We start from the raw sequence: 15,763 nt of genomic DNA, 5'->3' as shown, positions 1-15,763 counted from the left end.
TCAGGGTATTTTTTCTTTTTTAATTGAGCTGTAATAAAACATTGTGTGGGTCTGAGTGTATACAATGTGTTGATTTCATAGTGCCCTTGAAACATCTGATGTGTTCTACAATGAAATGTCTTTTTAAAAGTACTTTCAAGTCTTGCTTTTTAGATTGACTGATGCCAATATATGGTTAAATGGTTAGTTCCAGGAACACAAGTCATTTATTAAAAATCTGAATGTGATGACTAGTGAGTCAGAAATTCCAGGAAATCAAGAAGTAGTAATGGCTTAAAAAGAAACTAAATGTCTAGTTTAGAGCAGAATTAACATTTTGGAATCCAGCATTATATATTGTACTGCCCAACTATCAATACCCAGTTTATCAAAATGGTAAAAATTCTATTTGTAGCAATGTTTAAGCTATGGATCTGTTAAACTAGGCATCTGCTTGTGAGATTTTAAGTGCATCAAGAGTCCCCTTGAATTTTCCCCTTCCCCAATTTCCCTCCCCAGTGTATATCCAGTATCTGAAAATTTTCTTTTATATGTCAACTATTTTACATACTTTAAAAGAATTCTCCTATACCAAAAAAAAAAAAAATAGCCCAAGAAGAAAAATATGGTAAAATAATTTGCTCATGGGAAAAAATGGTAGAGACAGAGCAAACTTATCAGAAATAATTTTTGCACACAACGGTTCAGTGGGAAGGAATTATAGTTTTGGGATGGCAGCCACTCCTATCTGTCATGCTCAATTATCCAAACTCTTGTACATTAATGGGTGAACACATGACACAGTTCTAGCAAATACTTTTTAAAGGAAGGCTTCTAGGAAAGCATTTTGCTTCAAGATAAAAACAGTAGCAGGTGAGAATTTACTCACAATGCCTCTTTAACCTTTCTGCCTTTTTGAACACATACGGGAAAGCTGGACTTGTGACAATCTTCTGATTGCTTCTCTGCTGAAATCTTACCTGGCTTGTTGCCATGAATTATAATTTTAGGCTCCATAACCGCAAATAATGTCATAATTTCAATGTTGCTCTTTTCTTGTCATTGCCCTTGCTTAGGAAGATGCATAATTGCACAGTGCATTTCATTACAGCAGTGTTTTAATAAGCAAGGTGTTCTAATGAAGGTACAGGTCAGAGAGAGAGGCTAAGTGTGTGGTGGTCAGGAACAAGCTGAGATTCAAATTTCAGAACAACAGTCCGGTGTATTTACTAACCTATTCTAGTTGAATGTGTAGTTGTTGGTGGTGGTGACGGCATTTAGTCCCTAAGTCTTGTCCTACTCTTTTGTAACTCCATGGACTGTAAAACCCCAGGCTCCTCTGACCATGGGATTTCCCAGGCTAGAATACTGGAGTGGGTTGCCATTTCCTTTACCAGAGGATCTTCTCGACCCAGGGATAGCATCTATGTCTCTTGCGTTGGCAGACAAATTATCACTGAGCCACTAGGGAAGCCCCCTAAATGTATGGTGCATAGAAAATATTGGAGTAGTGACTGCACACTTGGTTTCCCTTTATTTCATACAGGATTTTGTCAGTATTCACAAGACATGTGAGTGGATGTGGTGCATGCACTGTCTTTATGGATACCTGCTATGGACTAAGTTAATCTCTTTCTAGAATGAGACACCAGAAAGGGAAAAAACTACAGGATAAAATAAAAAGGGGAAATAATTGTGCATATTTCATGAAGAACAGATCAGAAGAGATTCATTATTGTGGAAGGGGCACAAGAAATGTTAAAAAAGATACTTTGTATCTTCTAAAAAGCATAAAGTAGTATCTTCTCTATGAAGTGGAAGCAAAAAGTCATAGAAAATTTTAGGCTAAGATAAAAGAAAGTGGAATGTGTGAAAAAGTAATTAAATTATAGAAAGAGCTGAACAAAAGTGAAAAATGCAAAGGAAAAATTGAAATTGCCTGGGAGTCAGTCAAATACAGCATTTACTTTGTGAAAACTGGAATCAAAATGATAATGAAAAGCAAAGCTGAAAGCTTTTCCAAAATGAAGTATTGTTGATGAATATGATAATAAAGAGAACATAATAATCAGATTATAACAAAAGTAAGTAACACATTATCCTTAAGCTAAGAGATATAATTGCAATATACAAAATGAATAAAATGAAATAGCTTTGCTACCTGCTTCTCATCATCCCACCCTTGCATATTTTCAAGTCACCAACCTGGGATGATCTCCCACGATGGAGAAATTCAGGCTTTCATAAGCCAAAACTCGTTGTTAGTCCAGAATACAAAAGAAACTATAAGGCATAATATCTGACACTGCAAATTAGAGACATTTTCATTCTGATCAAGTAAAGAGTAAAAAATGTCATTGAATAAATATATCCTTTCATAAGAAATTTTAATATCTGTAAACTGTATCTATTGATAGATATAATATTTTTAAAATATGTATAACATCCAGTACACTGAAGTGATTATTTGGGAATGATGTTTTTCATAGTGTTTAATTTGAATGAGATGGCTGGATGGCATCACCGACTCGATGGACATGAGTTTGAGTGAACTCCGGGAGTTGGTAATGGACAGGGAGGCCTGGCGTGCTGTGATTCATGGGGTCACAAAGAGTCAGACACGACTGGGCAACTGAACTAACTAATTTTATATTAATTAAATAGCATTAAATTCTGAAGTATAAGACATGTTATATGTTATACATAAGTATAAGTTATTAATAGGACTTTCTATAAAGGCCCTGAACAATCAGCTGTTGAATATTAAAACTGGTTTTATACCAAAAATGGTAAATTCAAAATTTTAATAAAGGTTTATTAGAAAACACATTTTCAATTCAATTAAAGAACCATTTAAAGGCAACAAATATATAAAAAATTATTTTCTACATAACCAAAAAATCTTGGGCTTCCCTGGTAGCTCAGCTGGTAAAGAACCTGCCTGCTATGCAGGAGACCTGGGTTTGATCCCTGGATTGGTAGGATCCCTTGGAGAAGGAAATGGCCTATATATAAAAAATTATTCTCTTCATAACCAAAATATAGTAAATTCTTTATTATATCTTATTATTAGGAAGTCCCAGTGAACACCCTTTTTAAAATGGATGTGGTACAGTATAGTTTTAGCAGAAAGAGATAATAGTAAAAGCATAAACATGGAAACATCCTTTATGCCAAGAGAATATTAAGTGATTTTGACCAAACTGGATCTATCTACGCCTTTAACTGTTATTAAACAATTAACAATTAAAAATTGTTTTTATAACATCACAGGTATAGATAATGCAATTTATCAGATAATTATTTTACCACTAAATGTCTAAAGGAGTAAACTGATTGTTTTGGAGATAAGCTTTCATTACATTTGTGAAGCAATCTAAAACATTCCTTACTAAGATTGGTCATCCTTTTCAGGTTACAGCTTCTCATAAGGTGAAGCTAAATGAATATTGAAAAATTACACACATGCTGGTTGACAGTTTTTTGAAGGATCATATTCGCAACATCACTATTCAGTTGTCTAACGAAATAAAGGCAACGTTTCACCTCAGCGAGTCTTCCTGCTTCAGGCACTATCCTAAGTGTTCATGTAATTTACACACCACCCTATTGAGTCTCCCCTCTGTTTCACATGAGAGGAAACAGAGTCAAAGAATAAATACCACAGAGGTCGGCCACATAGTCTGTAAATTTGTTATTACCACGCATTTACAATTTGCAAGCATTTGCACTTTCCTCAAAGGATGACAAGAAATAGTTTATCTTTTTTAAAACTTGATTTAAAGCAAAATTAACTTTTCTTTTTTTTTTTTTTTTACAAATTTACACGAAACTGATCAAAAATAATTTGAAGTGCTGTGAGCAACATGTGTCCATATCGAGTCATAGAGACTCCTGGAGTTGGCTCAGTGTCTGCTTGCATCAGCCTCGAGCAAGTCAACTAACTTCTCTTTCCACAGGGCATGTAATGGGAAATGCCAAGTGAGCTTGTGGAAATTAAATGGAATGATAAATGAAAAATGCCTAAAATAACATTGTAACCAAATAAGCAAAAGCATGAGCTGTTGCTTTTATGATTGATGTTAACCTATGTAAATTTACTTTCAAATGTATAATTGTTTTAGCTGAGAACCTAAGGAGTCGCCTTCTCCAAAGACAAGAGGAAGCTAAGAGCCATAAAAATCCATTTCCTGTAACCCCCTAATTGAGACAAAGTTCCTATTGTCTCTGCTGCTGCTGCTAAGTCGCTTCAGTTGTGTCCAACTCTGTGTGATCCCATAGACTGCAGCCCACCAGGCTACGGCAGCCCACCAGGCTCCGCCGTCCCTGGGATTCTCCAGGTAAGAACGCTGGAGTGGGTTGCCATTTCCTTCTCCAATGCATGAAAGTGAAAAGTGAAAGTGAATTCGCTCAGTCGTGTCCGACTCTTCGTGACTCCATGGACTGTAGCCCACCAGGCTCCTCCGTCCATGGGATTCTCCAGGCAAGAGTACTGGAGTGGGGTGCCATTGCCTATTGTCTCTAGCTGTACAATAATGAAGAACTAGAATGGCATTATAGGAATAGTGTTTTTTCAGATGTAGGGAAATAAATTGTGTTTTTTACTCAATTGCCTAAAACACTGCAGCGGCTTTCTAGGTAAGACACACAGACCGTTTGTCTTTGTCATAAGAACTTTCCGAGGTGACCACACAGTTCACAAAGAACAGTGGGAAGTAAATGAGAAAACAGACTGGAAATGATGTAGTAGCCAAATCTAGCGGAGTGTAAAGGGAGAAAAGCAGGAAAGGCAAGAGAAGAAACAGCTAGAACAGAAGAACTGAAACCATTTTTCCATGTCTTCTGGGAACAAGGTCAGCTGTAACCTCACTGATAACATAAACTGAGTTTGATATAAATGCTTAGTGATTATAAAAAATGATACATATGAAATCAAATTTGGCTACACCTCAGTGTAATTCATTTTTCCACCTCTCATTCATGTATCCCAAGGATTTATTTTTTATTATATAGTTGATTAGAAAGAAACAGAGGTAAATCAAGAGCAGTAACAGTAAAGTAGGCACTTTATAAACACCTACTAACTTATTAATTAAGATAACTTAAATAACCAGTAGCAAAAATAGTTTCACATTCAGAACAGCATGCAACAGTGCTTTTGTGATATCAATTTTTTAGCTAGAAGCTCTTTCTCTAGTTTTTATAGAAAAGGGCTTTGAAATCCAGTGATTCGCCGGATTTCATTGAGTAGTTCAGATAATGACAAGGATTAGAAACCTTGTGATTCTTATTAAACATAAGTCCATTGTATAATACCTTGTTGTATATATATAGAGAAACTCCTAAAGCCAGTTTTCTTGTTTCTTTTTCTTTAACAATGAACCTTTTCAGAGTCCATGTATGTGTACAGATGACAGCCAGAGTCTTTCATTTAAATTGCCACTGAGTTCTAACCACCCCGTTTAGGACGAATTTCTAAGGGACATTAATAACAGTAAATATAGGCTGGCTGCTTAGGTGCTGAGCAATCAGGCAGTCTATCACTGTGTGTTAGATGACTAGTCGGTTTGTCAGGGGCTTCTCTGTTGTGTGAATCTCTGTGGTGTGTACTCAGTCACTCAGCCATGTTCATGACCCTACGGATCTCTGTACGTCCAGGCAAATCCCTAATCACCCACCCTCTCACGCTATGTGCTACAGCTGTAAAACCACCAGTTCCCTATTTATTTTACAATTTTGCTGGCCCCCAGATGCCTGCAAAGTGCCATTTCCTCTTCTATTTCTTTTCATTGTGTTAACTTTAACAGACTCCTATATTCACAAAGTCCTAATGTATATGTCATTATCAGAAGCTCAAAATTTGATTTAAAACATCTTTTCCTAAGGGTGTCAATCAGTTCAGTTCAGTCACTCAGTCATGTCTGACTCTTTGCGACCCCATGGACTGCAGCAGGCCAGGCTTCCCTGTCCATCATCAACTCCCAGAGTTTACCCAAACTCATATCCATTGAGTCGGTGATGCCATCCAGCCATCTCATCCTCTGTCGTCCCCTTCTCCTCCTGCCTTCAATCTTTCCCAGCATCAGGGTCTTTTCCAACGAGTCAGTTCTTCGCATCAGGTGGCCAAAGTAAGGGTGTCAATATCATGCTGTATTAACTCTTTTAAAATCTCTATACACTCACTTGTCTCTCTTGTTTACTGTACGTTCTTCATGAAACAGACACGTTTTGTCCAATGTCGTAGTCCCACTATCCAGTAGTACAGGACCTGACATTATACAGGAATATTATATAAAAGGCTTGGCTATCAGATGAAGCAGAGTTGTATGTGGCATACAGAGCAGTGGTAAGAAGAGGAAATACTGTTTACATTTGTGTGTGCCATAAATAAGTAATTTAACAGTCTTATTCTAATACATTCCCTCAATATTTTACCAGCAACCTACAGGGAGATTAACTGCATGTATTCACAGCTAGATTATGGAGACTGACACATAGGAAAAAGAGCAACAAATGTTGAATACATATTTGTGACTAGATATTCTATATGAACAAATAGATGCAAGAAACTGATTTGGGCTGGGGGGATAGAGTGGGAGGTGAGGTGGATTTCAAGCCACAGATAAGAACTGAAGTGAAGCAACTGTTTTATAAAAGACCAGATAGTAAAAGCAGCCATAGGTGACGTATAAGTGAATGAGTGTTGACGTGTTCCAACAAAAAATAAAAAAATCAAACAGCAGACTGAATTTAGCCCACGTGTTCTAATTTGAGGACACTTGAACTAGAGGAAGCTGAGCAAATAGGGTTATTTTCTTGGAAAAAGAGGACTGGCTTTTTATAAGATTCCTCAAAGACTGGGTAAATCAAAAGTTGATAGTCATTAACGATCAATGACTACAGGTAGTAACATGTAGCTTCCAAAGAGAACTGGTCACTTCCACCCACCTGCCCGTCAGACATTACCTAAGTCATCAAGAACATTTTCCCCACTCACATACATTTTCTCGAATTACTGAAACACACACACAGATGAATACAGGATCTGAGAGAGAACACAGGCATGAAATGTGTGGTCCTATTGTATGACTTTGGTTACGACTGTGATAATGGATATTAAATAAGCCTTTTGTAATGATGAGTGATATTAGGTAGACTTATTTTTAACTTTATCCTGTAATATTGTTTCAGTTTTTCTATACAGAATATAGGAATAATTTTTTGTGTAATTTGCTTCAGTATAGAAAAAAATTATAAAATTTTCTTTTATAATTAGTGCATCTACTAAAACTCAGTGTGTTAAATAATATTACTGTGAAAAATATTATATATGAATATGTTTTATATATTTTAATGATATATCTTTAAATCGTGTAATCGGTCAGTTCGGTAGCTCAATTATGTTTCATTCTTTGCAACCCCATGAACTGCACCTTGCCAGGCATCCCTGTCCATCACCAACTCCTGGAACCTACCCAAACTCATGTCCGTTGAGTCAGTGATGCCATCCAACCATCTCATCCTCTGTCGTCCACTTCTTTTACATTCAATCTTTCTCAGCATCAGGGTCTTTTACAATCAGTCAGCTCTTCATATCAGGTGGCCAAAGTTTTGGAGTTTCAGCTTCAACATCAGTCCTTCCAGTGAATATTTAGGAATGATTTCCTTTAGGATGGACTGGTTGGATCTCCTTGCAGTCCAAGGGACTCTCAAGAGTCTTCTCCAACACCACAGTTCAAAAGCATCAATTCTTTGGCGCTCAGTTTTCTTTATACTCCAACTCTCACATCCATACGTGACTACTGGAAAAACCATAGCCTTGACTAGATGGACTTTTGTTGACAAAGTAATGTCTCTGCTTTTTAATATACTGTCTATGTTGGTCATAACTTTCCTTCCAAGGAGTCATCTTTTAATTTCATGGCTGCAGTCAACATCTGCAGTGATTTTGGAGACCCAAAAAATAAAGTCTGATACTGTTTCCACTGTTTCCTCATCTATTTGCCATTAAGGGATGGGATCAGATGCCATGATCTTAATTTTCTGAATGTTGAGCTTTAAGCCAACTTTTTCACTTTCCTCTTTCACTTTCATCAAGAGGCTTTTTAGTTCTTCTTCACTTTCTGCCATAAGGGTGGTGTCATCTGTATATCTGAGGTTATTGGTATTTCTCCTGGCAATCTTGATTCCAGCTTGTGCTTCCTGCAGCCCAGAGTTTCTCATGATGTGCTCTGCATATAAGTTAAATAAGCAGGGTGACAATATACAGCCTTGGTGTACACCTTTTCCTATTTGGAACCAGTCCGTTGTTCCATGTCCAGTTCTAAATGTTGCTTCCTGACCTGCATACAGATTTCTTAAGAGGCAGGTGATGTGGTCTGGTATTCCCATCTCTTTCAGAATTTTCCATAGTTTATTGTGATCCACACAATCAAAGGCTTTGGCATAGTCATATAGGAATATAAATTATAAAGAATTTACCCAGGTTAATGTTTGTCATTACTTGATAACTTTCATAAAGTTTCTTTACCACGAGCTCATAAAATATACAGCTATCTTTATTTTAAAAACTATATATTGAAAAAGGATGAAATCTTTCAGAATGAAGTAGATTATGAAATCCACCTATAAAACCTACTTGAGTGAAGTGAGTAAAGAAAACTTTGATTTCCATTCTCAGTTTGTGACTTCTTCATATCTGATGCTCTAAGATTTTTCTGTTAAATAATAATAAAACTGTAATGAGAAATATAAACATAAAGTGAAAGCACAAAGAAGCTCTAGAAACACTGCAGTGCTTAGCAATTAAATTATGAAAGATATAATTATAAGATACTAATAGATATATAATGTTTAAATAATTACGCAGTTACAAAGATATAATCTCAGTATTATGATTCTTTTTGGGTGCAGTTCTCATAGCTTCATATGGCTCAGCAGATAAATATTTCTATAAAATGTTTTTAAATAACTTCCAATGTTGCATAAGGATTAGCTAAATGTCCATTCATTTTTCTTCTTTTACAGTCTATTGCACTGGGCTATATTTAACCCTAAATAAAATTTCAGTGTCTACAGAAAGATTCCTGAACTTTAACAAAAGCCAAGTATATTATACTTTTTAATTGTGACATCTCTTCTTTCTAAGGGTTTCCCTATGGCTCAGTGGTAAAGAAGCCACTTGCTAATGCAGGAGACTCAGGTTCCATCCCTGGGTCGGGAAAATCCCTAGGAGAAGGAAATGGCCACCCATTCCATTATTCTTGCCTTGGAAATCCATGGACAGAGGAGCCTGGTGGGCTACAGTCCATGGTGTTGCAAAGGAGCCGGTGGTGACTGAGCGATTGAGCACCTGTGCTTCTTTCTAACTTGTGCCAGAACAATTATGGGACTCTTGAGTCCAAGAAATTAATGCAAGTGAAATTATTATTGTATATCCTCCATATTCAGGTTATAAACATCTACAATAATTACAAACAAGCCTTGGCTTAAGGTCAGAACTGATCTTTCTATTGTAATGCAATGCAAGCCATAGTCCTCAGCGTACTCCAGGAATATGGGTCCATAGGCTGTTATTACCAGAGATTCTTCCAAACACAAAGGTTGGTTCCTTGCAGTACAACCACAAAAGTCCAATTGCACATTTAGTGAATGGATTTTTCTGTCTGTGGTCTTGTGAAGATAAATATTGTGAATTTAAATAACCTTTATGTCCAAGAAATTAGATTATTGTAACTATTGTTCCAAGCTAAAGTCCACCTGCAGCCTCTTTTGTCATATCTACCCACTCATATTCTGGGTTCTGTGAACTAGGGATAAAAGTATATTCATCTCAGACGAGATCTTCTGACACTCTCTGCCCCTTGATCACAATGGATATTTGATTAGAGGACATTTTTTCAGTTGAGATCAAGTCACTTACACTCTGTTCTTTTTATATATTGTTGTGACTTGCTTTGATAATTCATTCTCCTGTGGACTATAATTTTACCTGTAGCACAGCATGAAAATAAGTTTTATTTAAAATAGTAATTTACAAAAAAATTCTAACATGAAAAAGAATGACTCTCCTGTATGGAAAAATATATATATATATATTTCTCTTAATTAAAAGGAAGCAAAAGTATAGCCATTTTATAACCTGATAGTAACTATTATAATTAGTCTTTAATTTATATATGCCTAATATCTTAGAATTAGCTGTTCTTTGTGTGGCCAGGAACAACTAGCATAGGAATTACCTGGGAGCTTTTGCAATATGGTAGTCTTAGCCTCCATTCACATCCACTAAATAAGTATAAGAAACTCTTTTCTAGAATATTTTACTGCCACCTACAAGCTAGTCACACTTGCTGATGTCTCAACATCCTAACAGACAGGCTGTGAGCAATCTTCCAGAGGCCAGGTGCACCAGTGTAATCAGATTTCTCCCAATTTCCCCTTCTTTGACCTCTGGTTGGTGCCTGGTGACAGTGAGATACACCAGTGAAATCCCCTCATGCCGTTTGCTTATGCACTCCATCCTGATACTCCAAAGAGGCCCTCACCCAGGAGTTTTCACTCTCTTTCTTGGCTCCCCAACTTGCTAGGTTGCTCCCACTCCCTTGGCACTTCTCCCATGTGGTCCTTGCACCGTGTGCTCTGCCTCCCTCTTCTGGGACCAATAAGTATAACCGTTCTCATGCTCAGTGGCTAAGTCATATCCTATTCTTTGCAACCCTGTGGATTGTAGCCGGCCGGGCTCCTTTGTCCATGGGGTTTTCCAGGCAAGAATACTGGAGCGGATTGCAATTTCCTTCTCCAGGGGATCTTCCCAACCCAGGGACTGAACCCCGTGTGTCCTGAATTGGCAGGTGGATTCTTTACCACTGAGCCATCTGGAAAGCCCTGCTGCTGCTGCTAAATCACTTCAGTCATGTCCGACTCTTAGTGACCCCATGGACTGCAGCCTACCAGGCTCCTCTGTCCATGGGATTTTCCAGGCAAGAGTACTGGAGTGGGGTGCCATTGCCTTCTCTGGAAAACCCTAAGTAAATGTAATAAATCCTTTTAATTTCATGTTCTTTTCTGAGCGTAATTTCCACAGCCATGTTGGAATAATCCTTAAAGATTCCACAAGAGGGACTTGCTCCTCCATGAACAACACAAAAGTAAATACAATAAATTATTCCTGGTCTCTGCATATGACAATGGTCTAATGGGAAAGACATTAGATCCTTAAAGTAATCTGGTGAACAAAACGCAAAGTACAGAGTAAAGAGGAATTATATTTGCCCATTTCTGGTGGTCAGAAAACTGGACTTGGCCTTCATATGTGGAAAATATCTTGTCGTTTGAGATGAGGATAGTGCATTTTTTTCATTCATCTTAAAGATATCTACTTTCCAACAACAATGGGCATGTGAGAGCTGAACTTATAATAGGACAATCTTCAAGTTTTCAACTCCATCAAAAGGAAAAACTACATATATGGAATAAATGGACTCATCATGAGCAGGGATCAAAACTAATCTCTGTGAAGGGATTAGTATAAGACCTTGTCCATGATGTATGCCCTGCACGGTTAGGGTTTGAAAAGAACCAGTGCCTCACTGCACCTCACTGGCAGCTGCCCTGTCTACCTTTAACAATCATCACCCTGCTATCACTTGTCACTCTGTACCTTGAGTTCTCGAAGACCAGTGACATTATGTTTCAGATATTCAATCATCACAAGAAACTGCAGACTCTCAGATCACCACCTGGTCATCTGTGTAGTCTAATACTGGTAACCCTCAGCACACTGTCTATTGAGAGCTCTTTTCTGTTTGTTCCCAGCTTTCCAGATGCTTTCTTTGTGCCTGCTGGAATTCATGGCCCATAAACAGAAAAGTGAGTGAGTGAAGTCGCTCAGTCGTGTCCGACTCTTTGCGACCCTGTGGAGTGTAGCCTACCGGGCTTCTCCATCTATGGGATTCTCCAGGCAAGAGTACTGGAGTGGGTTGCCATTTCCTATTCCAGGGATCTTCCCAACCCAGGGAAGCTCCTATGTTTTCTACCTTTATCCCAAGCATTTCCTTCACCTTTCTACTCTGAGGGAACATTGACTTTCCACTGGGGACCTTGTTTTCCCTGAAGTCTTCTTGCAGCTCTGGGAACACTGGGCTTGGAGGGAGAGGATTTGTGGTTCTGGCTCCTCACTCGCCCCTCCGAACCCTCCTGTTTCCAACCAAAAATGCAAGTTTTAAAACTTGTCAGTGCACTAGAGCACTACTTTCACTCCTGTGTCATCACCGAGGAAGATACAGTTGTGCTTCCTCGTTTCTCAATAAGTATACCTCCTAGATCGTTGCCTTGCTTTTCAGGACTTCTCACACCTTGCTTCTTGATAATCAAATGTACCAATTTTATCTTTCCAATGGCCACACCTCTCCTCCAGTGATATTAGCTTCTAATTATGTGAGCTCCTCACTGGCCTGGCTATAAACTAGACCTTGTCTTTACCAATATCTGCAATCCCTCCATCATATAGAATTTATAAAACTCACTCACTGTTTACCTCCTAATGTTTGATTCATTTCCCTCCAGCACTACAAATCCTCAAAATACCTCCTATCCCTTTGTTTATACCGAGCTTCTTGAAAGTTCTTCCCTTTCTCCCATCTCCTAGTCCCTGTGAATTTTTCTCTGTCTTTAAAACCTGCCCTATTTCCCTTATGAACTCATTTAGTGTCATGGCTTTAAATATCATGTATATATGGTGATGATATCCAAATTCATATTAATACCCACTTCTCTCTCTTAAACTCCAGATTCACTCAAAAAAGTAAGCTCAAGGAGGGCAATCTTTGCTTATTGTTTACTTTGGGATATGGTAGTTCTTCAATAAATACTTGTTTAATATATTTGATATGTAAAATTACACTAGAATATCTCTGTGCAAGGTAATAAGAAAGTGTACACCTTATTAAAGGGATTTTGTATAGGAACATTATTATATAATTTGTAAGTGTTCACAAAATCAAAGGTTTAGTTACTATGTTTTCATAGAATTAAATAATCAAAGAGCATGCATCATCCTGGGTAATTTTGTTACAAGAAAAGAGAACTCAAAAACAGAAACTAAATGAAATTTGGAAAAACTGGAGGCCAATTTATTTGATATGTCAGGTACATCTGTTAATTCATTATTTTAACAAACATATAAAACAAAAGCATAATCATTCCTAGGGTATGACAAAGTTACATAAAAATTTAATTGACAATATATTGCTAAACATGAAATGGTATTTAGCATGTTATGTTTGTTGAGGTTATTTTTTAAGCATATTGGTAAAGAGTAACTCACAGTCCTTTATGCTTAAGTGCTTCATGAGAATTTGGAAAAATAAGGATATTTTAACTTGTGCAATTTTGCCACAATTTAAAAAGGTTTCTGGACTATAACGACTGTTCTGGTCCCAGCTTATTATATGATAGAGATGAAAACAAGAAAATTGGCCAGAATTCACTGTGAGAACTCTATGTTGTCGCATTGTGATTTAGGGAATCACTGATCTTTGTATCATTTTGATCGGACTGTCATTCTTCCTTAACAGTGCATGAACAGGAATAATGGTTTATAATAAGTGGGCCATTCTTTAATAAAAGATTTCTCAGATGGGGGCTAGGGTAGGGAGCTCTGCTTCACTGGGGCAATCATAACTGTCCTTGGATGTCCTCAACACTCACACAGAGTCTCAGGAGAAGGAGCAGAGGAATTATATTTATCAAATTTCAATTTTTATCTCTTTCCTGTTAAGCAAGGCAGCAAAATATTATCAACCCTCCACTAACATTTGTTAAGCAGTTTATGATATACCTGTTGAAACAGAAGTTTCTAGCCCTATGTTCATAAACCTATTTGGATTTATGCATATGTGTCCAGACTAATACCAAATAATAACTTTTTTTTAGCATCTCACACTTTGCTTTGCTATAAATGCACTAATAAACCAAGATGAAATTTCAGGTCATTTGCTGGATAGGTTTTATTACTAGAACTTGAAAAAATATAAAAATTAGAATATCAATTCTACCAATATTAAAAATTTATAATATATAAATTTGCTTTCAAATCCTAATTACTAAAGTATTATGATCATAAATTTACAATATTTTCTCCATTTTTCTTCAGATATATTCAAAGTACTTTTTAAAGCTTAGAAATAGCTTCTTACCATTCTCCTCATTCTTTTGCAATTTTGTTCCAAAGAATCAGGAATGCTATATTCAAAGAAGTTACATTTCTGAGGTGGAACTAATTATCAAGTGCTAGAGTCAGTATTGGAGAAGGCAATGGTAAGCCACTCCAGTACTGCTGCCTATTAAAGCCCATGGACAGAGGATCCTGGTGGGCTACAGTCCATGGGGTCGCTACTAGTTGGACAAGACTGAGCGACTTCACTTTCACTTTTCACTTTCACACATTGGAGAAGGAAATGGCAACCCACTCCAGTGTTCTTGCCTGGAGAATCCCAGGGATGGCAGAGCCTGGTGGGCTGCCGTTTATGGGGTCTCACAGAGTCAGACACGACTGAAGTGACGCAGCAGCAGCAGCAGAGTCAGTATTAGAACTTAAGGAATCAGATCTATAGTCATTCATTTTACCACCTGGTCATGTAGCCTACTTATTTGACACCTTCAAAACAAACCTACTCTTAAGCTTTAGAAGAATTAACACACCGTACTGAGACAGTAGGAGATCTCTGAGGTATTTGTTTTTAGAATAACAAGATATTTTCAATTGCTGCCTGGTTTTCCTCCTTATACTACATATTATATTTTTCATTTTTATATGAATTTACCATCTTTAATTCTGCAAAGATAGTTTATTCTGACTAGTGAAACAGAGCAAAGGTATGTTTTGAAAAATTAATACCCCATCACTTGCACTTAATTAATGATCTCCTAATGGCATGCTGTGATTCATGGGGTCGCAAAGAGTAGGACATGACTGAGTGATTGAACTGAACTGAACGTAACAGAAACCAACAGCTTTGTGTTAACTTCAAATCATTCTCCATCTCACAAACTATACACCAAAACAGGTGATTTTGTCATAATTTGCACATTGCTCTGAACCCAGATTTCTCTGTTAGCATTGTAAGTGGATATTTCTTCATTTAAGTAGCTTCAGATAATTATATGTTGTGCATGTATTAGAATCCCTTCAACTGTGGCCCGTGTGGTGTGCATTCACATTCTTTCAAGATCTTAGCCAGCGTCAAAATTCCTGAAATAAATATTGCTGTACACTTATCTTTCCATGTTGTTGCCACAGCTTCTAAAATAGAGATTCTTATGTAGTTACCATTACTGACTCAAAGAATTATTGCTTTAGTGTTAATATATAGTTGCTGCTGGTGCTGCTGCTGCTGAGTCACTTCAGTTGTGTCAGACTCTGTGTGACCCCATAGACGGAAGCCCACCAGGCTCCCCCGTCCCTGGGATTCTCCAGGCAAGAACACTGGAGTGGGTTGCCATTTCCTTCTCCAATGTGTGAAAGTGAAAAGTGAAAGTGAAGTCGCTCAGTCGTGTCCGACCCTTAGCGACCCCACGGACTGCAGCCTACCAGGCTCCTCCATCCATGGGATTTTCTAGGCAATAGTACTGGAGTGGCTTGCCATTGCCTTCTCCGAATATATAGTTAGGTTATTCTTAATAAAAAAGGTGACAGGAATATACATTCCCACCAACCATATAAGCAAGTGTCTATTTCAAACATCCTCAAAAGCATAGGATGTTTTCACTCATATTCATACTT

This window comes from Moschus berezovskii, chromosome 8, assembly GCF_049115385.1.
Source record: "Moschus berezovskii isolate FMDL1 chromosome 8, NW_MosBer_1.0, whole genome shotgun sequence".
Taxonomy (NCBI): Eukaryota; Metazoa; Chordata; class Mammalia; order Artiodactyla; family Moschidae; genus Moschus; species Moschus berezovskii.
This window is presented reverse-complemented; position numbering follows the sequence as displayed.